This window comes from Pseudorca crassidens, chromosome 9, assembly GCF_039906515.1.
Source record: "Pseudorca crassidens isolate mPseCra1 chromosome 9, mPseCra1.hap1, whole genome shotgun sequence".
In the NCBI taxonomy this organism is placed as follows: domain Eukaryota; kingdom Metazoa; phylum Chordata; class Mammalia; order Artiodactyla; family Delphinidae; genus Pseudorca; species Pseudorca crassidens.
In genome coordinates this window covers 43781435-43794651 of record NC_090304.1, presented here as the reverse complement: position 1 = coordinate 43794651, position 13217 = coordinate 43781435, and the positions used below count along the sequence as shown (strand labels likewise).

The 13217-nt window shown below is 44.7% G+C and overlaps 1 long non-coding RNA gene across 3 annotated transcripts; it reads left to right on the top strand.

Moving 5' to 3' along the window:
- The first annotated feature begins 395 nt into the window (after positions 1 to 395).
- LOC137230449 (uncharacterized) lies at positions 396 to 8236 on the top strand. 3 transcript variants are annotated; one of them, XR_010946139.1, is made up of 5 exons: positions 396 to 887; positions 1852 to 2005; positions 3227 to 3408; positions 3986 to 4443; positions 6387 to 8236. It is a non-coding gene; the product is annotated as an uncharacterized lncRNA (long non-coding RNA). The 3 variants fall into 3 exon arrangements; XR_010946138.1 differs by lacking the exon at positions 6387 to 8236 and having other exon boundaries at positions 420 to 887; positions 3986 to 6380; XR_010946140.1 differs by lacking the exons at positions 3227 to 3408; positions 6387 to 8236 and having other exon boundaries at positions 433 to 887; positions 3986 to 6380.
- Positions 8237 to 13217: the final 4981 nt, after the last annotated feature.

Genomic DNA, 13217 nt, shown 5'->3' with positions numbered 1-13217 from the left:
GAGGTCACTGCTGCCTGGGCTTGTGGATACAAAAGCTCAGCTCAGATCAGGGGCCCTCCCCTCAGAGGCAGCTAGTAAGTTCCTGGGACCAAACACACTTGGCGAGACCTGAGCTTGGAGGAAGCTCAGAGCAGCCTAGGCTACAGTAAAAAAGAGGGATATAGGGACAGGCAGGCGAAGTCAGGAAGGAGCCTCTATCACTGACTACAAATAGAAACGTCAGTTTGTGGTGCAATGAAATCACCATATATGGCTTGGGAGGAAATTCTCTGCAAGGAACTGCATGCAAATAGGTCATCAAGTAATGGCAAAAATATGCAGCCAAATGGAGGTGCCTCTGCAGGGCTTCTGTGTCTCTAAGGGCTAAGTAAACTCTAGGAAGACATAAGGACCCAGAGCTTCATGCCACAGAGGGGGGCCAGGAGATGCTCCCTCTGCTTCCCTGCCCAGCCCCCTGCCTCCTTCTTGCACCACCGGGACCACTCTGAATCTGACTAGCATCCTTGTTCCCTGTTGCTGAGAGCAGGCAGGGACCCAGAGATTGCCTGAGACACTTTCTGGTGACTAATGCAGTACTTGAACAGGAAACAGACTGGAAAGGGCTTAGGAGGAGCTATAAATAGCTCATGTCCTAAAAAATCTAACTTAGGAAGAAATGGAATTAACACACTGGAAGGAGAACAAGGAGATCACAGGCTCCAAGCAAGACCAAGACTTCTCCTGGGAAATGAGCTTTTCTCCCAGATGGACCTCCATCTGCCTTGTACGAGTCAACTCCATCAAGTGTGCACTGCTCAGCCTTGAGGTTGACCAGCCAGCCCTGCCTGCCTGCCAAATGATGCCCTGAATTGTCTGTGGTTCTGGGGATCAAGCCTTGTAGGGATCATGTAAGGGCATGTGTGTGTGTGTGTGTGTGTAATGGGGGTCACTGAGACTCGCAGCTCAAGGACTATGAATGGTCTCACTTTTTGGGGAAGTAAAGAATTGAAAAAGTGTCAGGAATATCCCTTCTGCTTGCCTCAGTTTCCCCTCTATCCGTTAGGCTACAGCAATCCCTTTCCATCTTGAACCCAGTGAAGAGAGGGGAGAAAAAGCTAGGAGATCTAGCTTTAGAATGAATGGTGGGTCAGAAGACTGTGGTTACTCATTTGCTGAGTAACTTGGATACTCAACTTCACTAAGACTGTTTGCTTTTCTATAAGATGGAGAGGTTGGTTTAGTTCAGTGAACTTCAAATCTTTGTCTTTTATTTATTCAAAGCTGCATAACATTTCTGCAAAGAAAACCACAAGTCAGAGCGGAGCGGCCCTGGTTAAGGTGGGGACCTCACACGTAGACACATTTATTCCCTTCGTGGTAGCTGCTGAGAAGCCACCACAGAAACCCAGGGCTTCACAGAGCACCAGTTGAAAACCACAAAGCTAGAGCACTTGACAAGGGTGACCGGTCACCTCAAAGCTACTCCTCACTGCCCTTTTCTCTTTACCTCAATGTAGAGGCTGGAAAACTAAAAGAACGAAAAGTAATACTGAGTGATAGAGATTTAACTAAAGATATCAATCAAAATAAAGGAGGGATTTCTATCTCACAGCCCCCACCAAACTTCTTAATATCCTCATTGGATATGGGGATAGACCGACTGCAAAACAGTCACAATCTCCACCCACCCAGTATCCACACCCTCTGCAATGCAACTTTGTGATTCCTCCCATAAAGAAATAGAATTGATTTCCACACCCTTTGAATATGCGCCGTTGAGAGTTGCTTTGAACAATATTTAGTGGAAGTGATAGCATGCCAGCTTCAAGTTTAGGTCTTAAGAATCCTTGTATCTTCTCCTCTGTCTGTTAGACCCCTGAGACCGGCCTGGGTTAGTCTGCTGGGGGATGAGAGGTCACATGGAGCAGAACTGACTCACCCCAGCTGAGCCCACGACAGAGCAGCCAGCCCCCAGCCGACCGCCTGAAGACACGTGAGCAAAGAGCCTCATGAGAAATAACAAACGGTAGTTGTTTTACAGCATACATTTTAGGGTAGCCTATTTCTGTTCCAGCTATCTATTGCTGAGTAACAAAGCACCCCAAAACTTAGTGGCTTAAAACAATTTAGCATATACTAATTTATTATGATCTCCGTGGTTCTGTGCCTTGACTAGTCTCAGCTGGGTGATTCCCACTTGGGGTCCTTCACATGCCTGTAGTCAGAGGTCAGCTGGGGTCACAGTCATCGGAAGGTTCGACGACACCGGGTGTCTGCGATGGCTCACGTGGACGCCTGGCGCTTGGTGCTGGCTGTCGCCTAGGGGCTCAGCTGGGGCTGTTGACTGTGTGTGACATCTCCACGTGGTGTGGGCTTCTCACAACATGGCCACTGGGTTCCAAAGGGTTGTAAGAGGAAGTTGCCAGGCCAGTTACGGGCCATGCCAGCTCTGGTATGGCATCGCTTCCTCCATATTTTACTGGTCAAGACAGTTATAGGGTCCTCCCAGATTCAAGAGGGTAAAGAAATAGATGTTACCTCTTGATGGGGAAATGGCAAGATCCGCGAGGCATGGACATATATACACTACCAAACGTAAGGTAGACAGCTAGTGGGAAGCAGCCGCATAGCACAGGGAGATCAGCTCGGTGCTTTGTGACCACCTAGAGGGGTGGGATAGGGAGCGTGGGAGGGAAGGAGATGCAAGAGGGAAGAGATATGGGAACATATGTATATGTATAACTGATTCACTTTGTTATGAAGCAGAAACTAACACACCATTGTAAAGCAATTATACTCCAATAAAGATGTTTAAAAAAAATTATATAAGATAAAAAAAAGAGAATGTAGGATGAGAGATACTGTTGGAACCATCTTTTTTTTTCGTTTATTTATTTACTTATGGCTGCATTGGGTCTTAGCTGCAGCACACAGGATCTTTTGTTGCGGCGTGCGGGCTTCTCTCTAGTTGCGGGCCACAGGCTCCAGAGCGCATGGGCTCCAGGGGGCATGGGCTCTGTAGTTGTGGCGCGCAGGTTTAGTCGCTCCGCGGCATGTGGGATCTTAGTTCCCAGACCAGGGATCAAACCCGTGTCCCCTGCATTGGAAGGCGGATTCTTAACTGCTGGACCACCAGGGAAGTCCCAGGACCACCTCTGGGAAATAAAATCTGCCATAGCTGAACAGCGTTATTGTGGCAAAGGATAAAAGGACAGATTTGTTTTACATGGTTCCTTCTTCCCTACAGCACTGCTTTCTGTCCATCCTCTCACATAATCCCAGAGACTGGCAAGCACTGAGCGACTGGAGAGGAAGACCAGCAGAGCCCCTCTGAGCACTATCAGCTTATCTGGGCTCAGCAGGAAAGAATGCAGAGACTGAACAATGATCTCTGCCTGCCAAGAGGGGACGAGGGGGCCCAACTGGGAGGTATTAGCTGGTCCCCTTTACCCCTCTGTACCTGGGTTTTTCCTTTTTCATTTTTCTGAGGGCTATTCAGCATGGGAATGAGGAAATGTAATTGTCTAATTTAAAAAGTGAATGAATAGAGTCAATGCTAGTTAAGTGCTTTGCCAATACCTGGTGCCGTGGAGGGGAAAATCAGACGATTAACAGGTTCAAGTTGAGATTCTCACCTTGTTACCCATACGGGGAGGCTGAAGATGTCAGTCTCTGCTTGCCTGAGCCAGGCCCACCTGCAGAGGCTGGAGATCTTCAACTGCCCTCTGTACCTTCTCCCAGGACCATCACCCAGTGAATAAGATCCCCATCTGTGCAATGGGAGAGGGAAGATTAATGTCTGTGTCCGTGACCCAAGTGGTCCTGAGGAAGCCCGTACGTAGGGACCCCACCTGTCTTCTCAGCTCCAGCCTTTCCCCAGCTCAATCTGAGCAGCCGGGCTTTTGCTCCAAGTCTCACAGGTTTCCCTGTGAATGGGGAGTCCCCTGGGCCCCATTTAGCTGGGACTTTAAGCTTTCACTCACTTCTCTCATCTTCCCCCTTGCAGGCAGCATCGTGCTCCTGAATCCAAAACCACTTCCTGTTTCAAAAGTCCCCTCAGAATTGAGATGCTGCTGCCCACCTAATGACAAAGGCCAGAGACTCTTCCTGCCAGAGCCCCTGCCAGCTCTACAGCCAGCCGTCACCTCCCCGGAGGGCCCAGCCCTGCTACCCCTGTCCCCAGTGCCGGTAGCTGAGCCCAGCAGGTCACGACAGGAAGCTCGCGGCTGCCTCCTGCGCTGACTTGGGCTTTGGCACCAACACCCTGTCTGCCCTATTTCCTACTGATGGATAAACTGGACTGGTTTTTAATTAAGCCCATATCCCCGGAGAGCCCAGGGTATGAGACAACCTCATAGAACTTCAGCAGCTATCAGAGCAGGGCGGAGTGCTGGGGAGCTGGGAGCAGGAAAGAGGAAGGTGAAAGTGAAGTCCGAAGTCCAGAGTGGTTCCTTCCCGGCTGAGGTAATGCGCTTTTTGTCATGAGTAGCTCACCTGCCCTCTGTGCTCACAGAGAAGTCAGCCACTCCCGGCAGCCGCCACAGCTACACCCACTGCACATACACACTCATCCCAGCCATCCATCCATCCACTGAGCGGTGGGGAGCATCTTTGAACAACACCCCGCAAATCAAGCAAAATAAAGGGAATTATATCCACTGTAATACGTGCATATAATAGAATATCTGAACAGAGGGAAAAAAATTTCAGGGGTTCCACGCTTAGAGAGAAATAATTTCTGTATTCCGGAAGAGGATTTTTGTTTTGGGTTCTTTTTCTTAAAATAATGTTTAACCAAATTATACTCTTCAGATCATCTCTCTGGTGCTCCCTTTGGTCTTTAGCTGAGCCCTTCTCCCAGGCTACAGAGGTCATGAGGGCGACATGGCTTTTCTGTCCCCATCTTAAAGGGCAGGGCTACCTTGGTTATCGGGCTCAGGATTCTCCCCTTCACTCTACACCCACTAGACCTCAAAGAACCGTGCCTCCCCCTTCAGAGAGGATCCTCAGCTGTGAAAGTCTGACCTTCTCCTCTCCTGCCTCCCACAGTAAACAAGAGCACCCTGGCAAGACAGCTGCAATGGGGCTTCTAGACTCCCAGCACCCCGGGACGCAGACTCTAGGAAAGGGAGAAGGAGGGCTGGCCTAGAGCTTCCATCTCTACCTGCCTCCTTCCCTCTGCTCTCCCTGGTCTTTCTCTCTCGGCTTCCTCCTTCCCTCCTCTTCCTGCTGCCCTCCCTCCTCTCCTCCCTTCTGTAACAGGCAGAAGTGGGTATATGGCACTGGACTTGGATTCCACGGTCACAGGTACATAGAGCTTGGCTCACAACTCCATCAGAGACTGTCTGTGTGACCTTGATTGGATGAGTCACTTTAGCTCCCTGAGCCTTTATGGAGATGATAATGCCACTCAGGTGAGGACTAAATGGGTTCAGATCTTAAGTACTGAACCCAGGGCCTGACACAGGATACATTCTTCATGAATGTTCACCAACTAATCTGCATCAGGTAAGTGCCTGTTGTGCGCCGGACACCAAGGGCCCAGAAGGGAGCAGGGAGAAGTCTTTGAAAAAGTCTTTGTTTTAATCTGTTTATAATATATTGTCATGATCATTTTTATAAAAGGTATAAGGAGGGCTTCCCTGGTGGTGCAGTGGTTGAGCGTCTGCCTGCCGATGCAGGGGACACGGGTTCGTGCCCTGGTCCAGGAGGATCCCACGTGCCGCAGAGTGGCTAGACCCGTGAGCCATGGCTGCTGAGCCTGCGTGGCCACAGCAGTGAGAGGCCTGCATACCGCAAAAAAAAAAAAAAAAAAGTTGTAAGGAAACTAAGTAGCTTCCACTGCCCGGCACTCAGGGACCAGATTTCAAGGGCTTCTGCACCCTTAACAGCACAGAGTAGACTGGTGGCTGGAATGAAGTCAAAACCAGATCCTGCAGCAAATTATACCTCCATTCAGTCTACAGAGCTAACGGTTTGCATAAAATCTACCATTTCTCCAGGAGGCAGCAATCTCTAAAACAGGAGGAGATCACAAGTCTGATGGCCTGCACTTCTATCTTGGAAGACAGCAAGCTCAGAGCCCCGTGCAGGCCTGCAGAGCCACCAGTGTTGGGCTGTTCAAGGGTCCCAGGGAATGCCTCCTCCAGAGAGGTTAGGCTAGTTTTGCTTGCTGTGCCAGCTCTGACTAATTTGGGAGCTGCCTAAAGGGCCAGGTTGGGAAGGAAGCCCAGAGCCCCAGGCTCGGAGGTCCTGCTTTAGTGGACTAGCTCTACCTGCCACTGTGGGATTAGGAAGTGGGAGCTTGTTTACCATCCCTGGGTTAGCCAAGCCTCAGCAATCGGTTTGAAGAGCTTACTTTCATTTCCTGCTATTCGACTCTGCTCACACCCATGATCACTTTCTAGATGCTCTTTACTCTTCCACTGGAAATTTCTTTGGGAATGATGCTCTGCGGTTCATCGCCACATCCCACACAAAAGGAAACCTGAATCAATGGAGAGCTCTACCTGCCCCATGGATTGGATGATGTGGTACCATAAATACGAGGATGTCTCCCAAATTAATACATACGTCTAATGAACTGCTCATCAAAATCTCAGTAAGGATTATCCCAGACCTTTACAAGCTGGATCTAAAATTCATACGGAAGAGAAATGGCCAAAGAATGGCCAAAATGATTTTGAAGAAGAACAAAGAGGAGAGACCGACCCTGCCAGTTATTAAGACCTATTACAAAGCCATTGACATAAAGGAATTAGTGCAGGAATGGACAAATAGACCAATGGAACAGAACAGAGGGCCCAGAAATATACTCACATGTATCTGAATACCTGATACATGACGGAGGTGACGTTAATAAGGAAAGGACAGCCATTCAATAAACAATGTTGGGTAATTGGTTATCCATATGGAAAAGTCACAATTCAAGATGGAATGCAATTGGGCTTGACATATACACACTACTATATATAAAATAGATAACTAATAAGAACCTACTGTATAGCACAGGGGACTCTACTCAATACTCCATAATGACCTATATGGAAAAGAATCTAAAACAGAGTGGATCTATGTATATGTATAACTGATTCACTCTGCTGTACAGCAGAAACACAACATTGTAAATCAACTATACTCCGATAAAAATTAATTACAAAAAAACCAGAAAACAAAAAGTGGAATGCAACATAAAAACAATTTTTTTTAAGTAGAATGTAAAACTTTTTGGAAGAGACTGTAAACATAAGATTATAGATTTATGACATTGGTGTAAGGAAATGTTTTTTAAAATAGAGAATAACAAACCCACAAGCCGTAAAGGAAACAATAAATTTGCCTAAATCAAGATTACAACTATTGTTCAAGAAAAGACACAATAAACCAAGTAAGAAGACTCGTCACAAGCTCTATCCAGAATATATCAAGAACTCCCACAATCAGTAAGGAAAAGGCCAGCCAGGAGGATAATCAACAAAGGGTATGAATTAGAAATTCACAAATAAATGACACCAGGTGTCCAATAAAGGTAAGAAGCTTCACCTCCACAGTGATTGGGGAAATGCACATTCAAATCACAATGAAGTATCATTTCATCCCCATCAGATTGGCAAGACCTTTAAAGTGTGGGCAGCAGTGGTTCATGCTGGATAGAACGGCAAAGATAAGAGTAAACGGTACAATCACTTTGGAGAGCAACGTGTTACTAGTGAGTAAAGTTGAGAAGGAATATTCCTTACGATCCAGAAATACCAATTCTAGATTTACAGGACAACTCTTATACACGTACACAAAGAGACATATGTAAGAATGTTTTGCAATATCAATTATGGAAGCAAAAAAATATCAACAGGGGAATGAGCAAATAAAGCGTGGTATATTCACTCAGCGGTGTGCTACTCAACAGTCGAAACAAAGTAGCACATCCTCATGAGTAAATCTCAAATATAAACATGGATAAATTTCAAAAACATAATGTTAAGAGAAAAAACAAGTTGTCATTTCATATAGTATGAATCTATATCAAGTTAATATGTTTAAAAATGTGAAAAACAGCACAAAACATTGTTTAGAAATACATGCTTATGTAGGAAAAGTATAAAAACATATTAGAATGATAAACATTAAAGTCATGAGGAAATGGATGCCTTTAACAGCACGCATTAACTATAATATTTATGTTTTTAAAAAGAAAAAAAATCATCTGAAGCAAGTATGGCAAAGTAAGATTCATTAAAGCTGTATGGTGGGTACACGAGTGTTTGGTGTGTTATGCTTTATTTTCTTATGTTTGAAATATTAGGGGAAAAGCCCTCAGGTCCCTGGTCTCTGAGTTTCCCCAAAATGCACGGTTATGGCTTGGGAAAGCAAAAGGCAGAAATGTTTTTTGCCCTTGTATTATATCCAGTAGTGTTCCTAGAGATTGTGCATCTCCTTGACGCACTTCTCACCTACGGTGTTCATTGACTTCGAAATCACCAATGCAGCACCAGCACAGTGCCATACGCTGAGGAAACAAAAATTAAGAGCGGTCCCTCTTCTATGTAGGAGCTTGTAGGCTATTAGAGGAGACAGGCAGGTGAAGGATCTTACTGTGATAAATGCTAAAACTGAGGTGTGCTTAAAGGTTTATGGTTTTATTATTTTAAAAAAATGTGTGACCTTTATTATTTAAAAAAAATGTGTGACAGTAGGAGGGAGTTATTCATAGTTCATTCTGCCAAGGGGATGGGTACAGAAAAAGCGAGGAGCTGGGCTTTGAAACTTGAGTAGGAATTTGCAAGACAAAGAGGATGAGGAGAGTATAGAATGAGAAAGGCAAACAAGGCTTGGAGCGCCTGTTGTGTTACAGGGCTGGAGGGCAGCATCCTGATTGGACGTGTGCTTCAGAAAGAACCTTCTGGCAGTGGTAGAGGATGGAAAACCCGAATGAAGGTGGGGAGATTGGTTAGGAAGCCATTGAAAAACTGTTTCAATGGGAGGTATTGAAAACCTTAACTACGACACAGTGATTTTGGTTATAGTTTCCCTGCAAAACTACAAATTAACTAAAGGTGGGGCAATGGCTTAATCAGCTTTTGTTTATCTGTGTGTACCCCACCGCTCCTACAGGTGTACCCTGCATATGACAGGAGCTCAATGAATACAAGTTGAGTGGAAGGGAGGGGGACAGGAAGCAGGCAGCCCACCCCCCCACTTTGACAGATAAGAAGGCTGACAGTAGGAGAGGAGTGATGTTTTCAAGGACATCCTTAGCTAGAAGCTTACTGTCTCCCCCTAAAACAGCAAAGAGCCATGCAGCCACTCTGCTAACAAATTAATAAGCACATAGGTTTTTATTTATTTTATTATTATTATTTTTAGCACGTAGGTTTTTAAAGACAAAGTCTAGACAGGTAAATTTCCATTACAACCAATAAATCTGTGTTCTTCATGAGGAAGTGCTTTCTTTTCCCCTTAGGCAGAAAAAGAGTTCCTTTAAAACAGGCTAAATTCCCTGAGACGAATAATACAAAACAATAGCCCTTTACCTGGCCTGGATCCAAATAACAGGCTTTATTCAGGTGACTCTGAAAACACCTGATTGTGTGCCAGTTGGCGCTGTGAGCAGGGCAAGCCCAGCAGTAATGAGAACTTTACAAGTCTTTTGTTCTGCCACCAAGCAGTAATTGGCTCTCCACCCCAACATAGTAAACTTCCAGCCACCTGAACAAAATTAACCTACATTAACAGGCTGCACGCAAAGCAAAACCACCTTCACAGAGCACACAGGTATGAAGATCTCCGCACCCATCCTCTCCGTGATTCCTCTGGCCTGGAGGGAGACCCAGTTCTCTGGTAGGAATAAATGAATGAATGAAGGTAGAGGCTGACACTTACTGCGTGCTTGCTGTGTACCAAGCAATGTTCTGAGAATTTTACCTGTATTAACCCTGAACTCCTGACAACATCACTGTGATGTAAGCGCTATCGTTATTAACATTTTATAGATGAGGAAAGAAGGCCCGGAGCAGTTGAATACCTACCCTGGGTCCCATCAAACCAGGATTTGGACAAAGGGCACTCTGGTTCCAGAGCCTGAACTTTCTTATACTTTGTATTCAGTACAAGGTGCCTTGAAGGAAAGAAATACGTATGAAGATGGTATGAACCTGTCCCATTCATTCATTCATTTGTTCATTAGTTAATACTTACTGAGGGCTTACCGTGTGCAAGGCAGAGGGGATAAAAAACATGATTCTTGCCATTAAGATGCTCTGAGCCCAAAGACAGAGCCAGGCCAGGAATATGATGGCATGAAGAACTCTGGTAAATTGGAAGGTGCTGACCTGGGGAAGCAAAGATGAAGCAGATTGCTTTGCTTAAAGTGGTTCCCATGCTTCACTCTGCATTGAAATCACCTGAGATCTTTAAAAATGACTGAAGCCTGGCTCCCACCCCCAGTCTTTATGATTTAATTGGCACTAGGAGTTTTAAAAAGCTCCCCAGGTGATTCTAATGTTCAACAAAATTTGGGAAACTGGCTTTAAGTGTCATAAATTGGTTTACAAGTAACACAAAACCTAACTCAAACTATCTTAAGCAAAAAAAGAAAAGGAGGGGCACTGGCTGAATGTATTGGCTTACATTTTAAAAAGGGACAAAGGCAAAAGGTACAAACTTCCAGTTATAACATAAATGAGTCATGGAGACATGATGTACAGCATGGTGAGTATAGTTAATGATACCATATTATGTATTTGAAAGTTGCTGAGAGATTAGATCTTAAAAGTGCTTATCACAAGAAAAAAAATTTTTTTGTAACTATATATGGTGACAAATGTTAACTAGGCCATCATTTCAGCATAGATAAATATCTGATCATTATGTTGTACACCCAAAACTAAAATAATGATGTATGTCAATTATACCTCAATTTTTAAAAAAAGGAGAGAGAGAGACAAAGGGTATATGGTTTTGAGGGTTTGATCCAAGCCTCAAAAGATGTCACCAGAGTGAGGTTTTCCTCTTTCCCCGGTGATGGCTGTATTCACAGGCTCCCCTCGGTCGCAAGCTGTAGCGGTTCTGGTCTCTGTACCTTGTATCTTCATGTCTGTTGCAAATAAGAGGTCTGATTTCCTCTTAGCTCAAATAAAGCCCAGGATTGCATTTCACTGACTGACTGGGGCTTGAACCAATTACTGGGGCCGGAGAGGTGGAGACTGCTGATTGGCTCAGGCTGGGTCATGTGTCCCATCTCTGGGGCCAGAAATTAGAGGCAGCTTCACCTAGAAGCCCATGGTGGAGAGTGGAGGATTTGTGGCACGTCCTGGCATGTTCTGGGAGCTGAGGGTCAGGAGGTAGGGCCAGATAGGGTGTGGGTGTATTTTCTAAGGAGACAGATGTTTACAGAGGAGAATGAAATGATCACTTTTGTATTTTAAGAATATAACTTCCCTGGTGGTCCAGTGGTTAAGACTCTGCCCTTCCAATGCAGGGGGCACAAGTTCGATCCCTGGTCGGGGAAGTTCCACATGCTGCGTGGTGTGGCCACAAAAAAAAAAAAAAAAAAAAAAAGACTACAACTCTGACAGTTATGGAAAGGATGTATGTGGCTAAACAGGTTATTGTAGTTGTTGAGAGAAGAGAGGTTGGGGACCTGAACTAAGTGGCCATAAGCATGGATAGGTGGGAGGGGACTCAAGAGATGTCTCTGAACTATATTAATGGAATTTGTTATCCAGTTGGAAAAAAAATTTAGAAAAAGGGAGAAATCGCAGATGACTGAAAATTCCAGTTTGAGAAATTGGGTTGTTGGAATACCATTAGTGAAGTTAGGAATATAGATCATTAAGTGGGTTTTGGACAATTTTCGGACGTGTTGAATTTGAGATATGTCGAGGAAGCAGGGGCAGTGGATGCAATCGCCCAAGGAGAGAGACGGAGGCAGAAGAGTGGGAAGAACACTTGCCAGCACGGGGGTGGTGGTGGGGGCAGAGAGAGGGACGGGGGTGTTTTAGGAACAAAGGAAAGAGGATTTGAAGAAGGATGCTAATCCGCAGCATCATGTGGTACCACAATATCGGTATTAAGGAGGGTGAAGGCTGGAAATAGAACACGGATTTGACAACCAGGAGGCCCCGGTCACCCAACAAGAGCCTGGGTACAGGGTATAGGGTGAGGGAGCCTGGAGGATGCAGACAGACCAAGCATGGATGGATCACTCTTCACGTCTGATGATGAGACTGAGAGCCGTGGCTAAAGGAGCTGTGTCAAATCATTTTCATGTTTGTCCTGTAGTTTTCTGTTTTTATTAGTTTTGTTTCCTTTTTCTAAGTTTGATTTGGTCTGTTTGATGAGAGAGGTGTGACCAGGCTGTCAGGAAAAAAATTAGAAGAGAGAGAAAGGCTGAAGAGAAAGCGATTTTCCATAGAGACTGAAAGCAGATAAGTGGTGACGAGGGGCTGGAGGGAGGGAGAGGGAGAGGGATGGCTTAATGGGTATGAGGTTTCCTTTTGAGGTGATAAAAATGTTCTGGAACTGGATAGTGGTGATAGTTGTACAACGTTGTAAATTTACTAAATCCACTGAGTTTTACACTTTGAAATGGTTGAAATGGTGAATTTTTTGCTATGTGTATTTTAAATGTCCCATTCCCCAGACACACACAGACATACACACGCACGCACACATCGTGATTTTATATACCTGGCTTGGTGGGTTTTAGGTGGATCATTTCATTTAATCCTAACAACAAAAATTAATACAAACAAAATGAATACAACTTTGTAACTACTTGATGATTCCCATTTTACACAAGAGAAAACTGAGGTTCAGAGAGATTGATGATTTTATCCAAGATCACACAACTAGATTAGAGATTCCAATCCAAGCTGATTTAACTACCACACCCAAACTCTTAAACCCTCTGTCATACTGCCTCTGTAGCTATACGATTTCACAGGTGTATATATTGATAATATGAATGGATCCACATTCAAGGTGGATCCAAAATCGCTGATCCAAATCGCTGAGTGATAAGATTATATAGTTTATATTATTCTTTTTGATTGGGCACAGTTTTTGTTTAAAAAAAGATAAAGACTCTTTATTTTTATTTTATTTTATTTTATTTTATTTTTCCCTTTCATCACTTTAAATATATCTTGCCACTCCCTTCTGGCCTTCAGAGTTTCGGCTGAAAAATCAGCTGATAACTTTGTGGCGATTCCCTCATCAAGGGTTGTTACGTGTACTTA